This window comes from Myodes glareolus, chromosome 9, assembly GCF_982192425.1.
Source record: "Myodes glareolus chromosome 9, mMyoGla1.1, whole genome shotgun sequence".
Taxonomy (NCBI): Eukaryota; Metazoa; Chordata; class Mammalia; order Rodentia; family Cricetidae; genus Myodes; species Myodes glareolus.
In genome coordinates, this window is record NC_142034.1 from 65,624,840 (window position 1) to 65,631,002 (window position 6,163).

General features: G+C 38.3%; 1 non-coding gene across 1 annotated transcript; it reads right to left on the reverse strand.

Moving 5' to 3' along the window:
* Positions 1–3,699: 3,699 nt before the first annotated feature.
* Positions 3,700–3,806, reverse strand: LOC148120944 (U6 spliceosomal RNA). The gene has a single exon (XR_015738963.1). It is a non-coding gene; the product is annotated as a U6 spliceosomal RNA (small nuclear RNA).
* Positions 3,807–6,163: the final 2,357 nt, after the last annotated feature.

Below are 6,163 nucleotides of genomic sequence, written 5' to 3' on the forward strand. Positions count from 1 at the left end.
TTCTTCTACAGGTTGACATCCAGTTATGCCAGCACCATTTGTTAAAGATGCTTTCCTTCTTCCATTGTATACCTTTAGCTACCTTGTCGAAGATTAGGTGTTCATAGGTTTGTGGATTAATATCCGGGTCTTCTATTCGATTCCATAGGTCGACTTCTCTGTTCTTATGCCAATACCAAGCTGTTTTCAATACTGTAGCTCTGTAATAGAGTTTGAAGTCAGGGATGGTAATGCCTCCAGAAGTTCCTTTATTGTATAAGATTGTTTTGGCTATCCTGGGTTTTTTGTTTTGCCATATAAACTTGATTATTGTTCTCTCAAGGTCTGTGAAGAAGTTTAATGGGATTTTGATGGAGATTGCATTGAATCTATAGATTGCTTTTGGTAGAATTGCCATTTTTACTATGTTGATTCTCCCAATCCAGGAGCAGGGGAGGTCTTTCCATTTTCTGGTATCCTCCTCAATTTCTTTCTTCAAAGACTTAAAGTTCTTGTCAAATAGGTCTTTCACTTCCTTGGTTAGAGTAACCCCAAGATATTTTATGCTATTTGTGGCTATCGTGAAAGGTGATGTTTCTCTGATTTCCCTCTCTGCTTCTTTATCCTTTGTGTATAGGAGGGCCACTGATTTTTTGGAGTTGATCTTGTATCCTGCCACATTACTAAAGGTGTTTATCAACTGTAGGCATTCTTTGGTAGAGTTTTTGGGGTCGCTTATGTACACTATCATATCATCAGCAAATAACGAAAGTTTAACTTCTTCCTTTCCAATTCGAATCCCCTTGATCTCCTTATGTTGTCTTATTGCTATTGCTAGAACTTCAAGCACTATATTGAAGAGGTATGGAGAGAGTGGACAGCCTTGTCGTGTTCCTGATTTTAGTGGAAAGGCTTTGAGTTTCTCTCCATTCAATTTGATGTTAGCTGTCGGCTTGCTGTATATTGCTTTTATTATATTTAGGTATGATCCTTGTATCCCCAGTTTCTCCAACACCTTTACCATAAATGGGTGTTGAATTTTGTCAAATGCTTTTTCAGCATCCAATGAAATGATCAAATGGTTTTTTTCTTTCAGTTTATTTATATGATGGATTACATTGATAGATTTGCATATGTTGAACCAACCCTGCATCTCTGAGATGAAGCCTACTTGATCATAATGGATGATTTTTCTAATGTGTTCTTGGATTCGGTTTGCCAGTATTTTATTGAGAATTTTCGCATCGATGTTCATGAGTGAGATTGGCCTGTAATTCTCTTTCTTGGTTGTGTCTTTGTGTGGTTTTGGTATCAGGGTAACTGTAGCTTCATAAAAGGAGTTAGGCAATGACTCTTCTGTTTCTATATTGTGAAATACATTAAGGAGTATAGGTATTAGCTCTTCCTGGAAGTTCTGGTAGAATTCTGCAATGAAACCATCTGGTCCTGGGCTTTTTTTGGTAGGGAGATTTTTGATAACAGCTTCTAATTCTTTGTGACTAACAGGTCTATTTAGATTGTTCACCAGGTCTTGGTTCAACTTTGGTATATGGTACTTACCTAAAAAAATGTCCATTTCTTTTACATTTTCCAACTTTGTGGCATATAAACTTTCATAGTAAGATCTGATGATTCTCTGAATTTCCTCTGTGTCTGTGGTTATGTCCCCCTTTTCATTTCTGATCTTATTAATTTGCATGTTCTCTCTCTGCTGTTTGATTAGTTTGGATAGGGGTTTGTCGATCTTGTTGATTTTCTCCAAAACCCAGCTTTTTTTTTTCATTGATTCTTTGGATTGTTTTCTGTGTTTCTATTTTGTTGATTTCAGCCCCCATTTTGATTATTTCCAGTCTTCTACTCCTCCTGGGTGAATCAGCTTCTTTTTTTTGTAGTGCTTTCAAGTATGCTGTTAAGTCTCCAATGTGTGCTTTCTCCGTTTTCTTTAATTGGGCACTTATTGCTATGAACTTTCCTCTTAGCACTGCTTTCATAGTGTCCCATAGGTTTGAGTATGTTGGGTCTTTATTTTCATTAAATTCAAGAAAGACTTTAATTTCTTTCTTTATTTCTTCCTTGACTCAGGGGTGATTTAATAGTTCACTGTTCAACTTCCATGAGTTTGTTGGCTTCCTGGGGGTAGCATTGTTGTCGAATTCTAACTTTAATCCATGGTGATCTGACAAGACACAGGTGGTTACTAATATTTTTTTGTATCTGTGGAAGTTTGCTTTGTTACCAAGTATGTGGTCAATTTTTGAGAAGGTTCCATGGGCAACAAAGAAGAAGTTATATTCTTTCCTATTTGGGTGGAATGTTCTATAGATATCTGTTAAGTCCATTTGATTCAATACCTCCAATAATTCTCTTATTTCTCTGTTGGGTTTCTGTCTGATTGATCTGTCCATTGGTGAGAGAGGTGTGTTGAAGTCTCCTACTATTAGTGTGTATGGTTTGATGACTGCCTTGAGCTCTAGAAGTGTTTCTTTTACATAAGTGGGTGCCTTTATATTAGGGGCATCGATATTCAGGATTGAGACTTCCTCCTGATGAATTGTTCCTGTTATGAGTATGAAATGTCCATCTCTATCTCTTCTGATAGATTTTAGTTTGAAGTCAATGTTGTTAGATATTAGAATGGCCACACCTGCTTGTTTCTTAGGTCCGTTTGCTTGGAAAACCTTTTCCCAGCCCTTTACTCTGAGTAGATGTCTGTCTTTGTGACTGAGGTGTGTTTCTTGTAAACAGCAGAATGTTGGATCCTGTTTTCGTATCCAATCTCTGAGTCTGTGCCTTTTTATAGGTGAATTGAGTCCATTGATATTAAGTGATATTAATGACCAGTGGTTGTTGACTCCGGTCATTTTTTTTCTTGGGGGGAGTAGTGGAGTGTATGTTTTCCCCTTCTTTGAGTTGTGCTTGTGAAGGGTTGCTAGATGCCTGAGTTATTGTAGGCGGTGTTAGGAATGTTGGATTCCTTGGGTTGTGATTTGCCTTCTAATACTTTCTGTAAGGCTGGATTTGTAGCTACATATTGTTTAAATTTGTTTTTATCCTGGAATATTTTGTTTACTCCGTTGATAGTGAACGATAGCTTGGCTGGGTAAAGTAGTCTGGGCTTCCATCCATGGTCTCTTAGTTCCTGCAGTACCTCTATCCAGGACCTTCTGGCTTTCATGGTTTCCATAGAGAAGTCTGGTGTAAGTCTGATAGGTTTACCTTTATAAGTTACTTGATCTTTTTCCTTTGCAGCTCTTAATATTCTCTCTTTAATCTGAATGTTTTGTGTTTTGATTATTAAATGGCGAGGGGATTTTTTTTTTTGATCCAGCCTATTCGGTGTTCTGTATGCTTCTTGAACCTTCATAGGAATATCGTTCTTTAGGTTGGGGAAGTTTTCTTCTATAATTTTGTTGAATATATTTTCTGGACCTTTAATCTGCAATTCTTCTCCTTCTTCTACCCCTATTATTCTTAAATTTGGTTTTTTTTATTGTGTCCCACATTTCCTGAATGTTTTGTGATGAGAATTTGTTGGATTTGCTGTTTTCTTTGGTCAGAGCGTTTAATTTCTCTATGGTGTCCTCAGAGTCTGAGATTCTTTCTTCTATCTCTTGTATTCTGTTGGTTATGCTTGTTTCTGAAGTCTCTGTTCATTTACCTAGATTTTCCATAGCCAGACGGCCCTTGGCTTGTGATTTCTTCATTGACTCCATTTCAGTTAAAAATATGGAATGCTTCATGAATTTGTGTGTCATCCTTGCCCAGGGGCCATGCTAATCTTCTCTGTATCATTCCAATTGTAGTATATGTGCTCCCGAACCGAGCACTCTAATTTTTTTTTGTATCTGTGAATGTTTGCTTTGTTACCGAGTATGTGATCAATTTTAGAGAAGGTTCCATGAGGTGCTGAGAGGAATGTATATTCTTTTCCGTTTGGGTGGAATGTTCTATAGGTGTCAATAAGTCCATTTGATTCATTACATCTGTTAGTTCTCTTACTTCTCAGTTAAGTTTCTGTTCATTGATCTGTCCATTGGTGAGAGAGGAGGGTTGAAATCTCCTACTATTAGAGTGTGGGGTTTTATGTGTGATTTAAGTTTTAGTTATGTTTCTTTTATGTATGTGGGTGCTCTTATATTAGGGGCATAGATATTCAGGATTGAGACTTCAATCTTGATGAATTATTCCTGTCATGAGTATAAAGTGTCCTTCTCCATCTCTTCTGATTGATTTTAGTTTGAAATCAATTTTGTTCGATATTAGTATAGCCACACCGCTTGTTTCTTAGGTCCATTTGATTGGAAAAGCTTTTCCCAACTCTTTACTCAGAGGTACTGTCTGTCTTTGAGATGAGATGTGTTTCTTGTAAAGAGCCAAATGCTGGATCTTATTTTGTATCCATTCTCTTAACCTGTGTCTTTTTATAGGTTAATTGAGTCCATTATTAACCCAGTTAATTAACTCAATTCATTGAGTTAATTATAGTTAATTGATATTAAGTGATATTAATGACCAGTGGTTGTTAACTCTGGCTATTTTTTGGTGGTAGTATTTGTGTGTTTCCCTTCTTTGGGTTGTATTGTGGAGGGTTATCAGATGTCTGTGTTATTGTGGGTGTTGCTAGTTTCCTGGGGTTGAGGTTTTCCTTCTAGTACTTTCTGTAAGACTCGGTTTGTGGCTACATATTGCTTAAATCTGTTTTTGTCATGGAATATCTTGTTTTCTCCATCGATGGTTGCCACGGACCAGCTCAGGGGAGCCACTCAGACCATGGGAGAAGCAGGGCGAAGGCTCAGAAGATTTCAGGAATCGGCGAGGAAATGACAGACAGACACATTCAATGTGGTTGAATGTGCTGCTGTAACTTTACTTTTTTCAGTGTAAGATTTATATTCTTTTACAATCAGAAAACTTGGCAAAGGCATACATCATCAGATCATAAAATAATAAAAAAGAACAGCATAAAACAGTTTACAAAGAGAATCTTTGAAAATGCTTTGACTTGGGTACAAGAACTTTTGCTCCATGCTTTGACTTGGGTATAAGGACTTTTGCTCAGTCTGTACAAGGTGGCTGGCTGGGCTAAGTGACCTTGTGCTCAGAATATCTTGGGTGGGAGAGGGGAAGGTCACTATCTTCCTGGGAAAACTTTCTGCTAGGAAATTTCATGATCTCAAACTTCTCTGAAGCTCATCTCATACCATTAATCTCAACTCTCCTCCCTCCCCGACTCTCAGGCTCAGATGTTGTTATCAGCCTAGGTTTTTTCTGGTCATAAGGAACACTTCATAGGCCTCCTGTTTGAAACTGCATGTATCCCCCAGGCAAATGTCTAGTTGGGGCTCCTGCAGCTGTTTTCCTACAGAAGGCTTCTAAGGTTCCTCTTGATAAGAACAACTCCTTTCGCTCCACATCATCAAGGAATTATTCTAACAATGACCCCCAATCCCCAGAACTGGCTACTTCTTTAAAGGCTTTAATGAATGGTGGGGCAGAGCTCAAAATGTCCTCAGCAGTCTTGTTTGTATCCGCAACTGCTTGGAATAGTCTGACCTGTTGGCAATATGCAAGAATCACAAAGAACAGAAAGACAAGGAAAAGACAGCCATATCGGCACCAAGGACAGCGAGGTCAAGTCAGTGCAGGTAGCAACTTCAGATGGCATCATGACCACAACTGATTGCCAAGGGACAGCTTAGGCCAACAACTCTGTGGAGCACAGACCCCAATCCTACGGCAACAGTCCATCCAGTCAGCATTTCTGCTACACCGGTGTGACAGCTGTGGATGTAGCAGGTCCCCGTTTTTTGTTTTTAAAATGCAACTCGAACACGTCTTGTTTCACTTGGGCCACTGAACTGAAAAGACACTTAAGGAGACAGGGGAATAGAAAAATCACCAACAGTACTAATAAAATGATTATTCCAATGAGAACAAAATACTGCACCCAATCTAATGGATTCAAAGTCCTAATTCCTGACTCAATTTCATTAGCCAAATCCTGTAGACCTCTTACTTATAAATGAGCCCGACTAATTGTGGAAATATCTTTCTGTAATGCAGTAAAATCATGGGTAATATTATTATCCTGCCAAACACCCTGCAAATGTGTTTTCACTTTATCCCATGGCTCTGAGCGATTATAAGTCAGTGGTGTGACACAGATTGCTTTAAAGCTTCCATG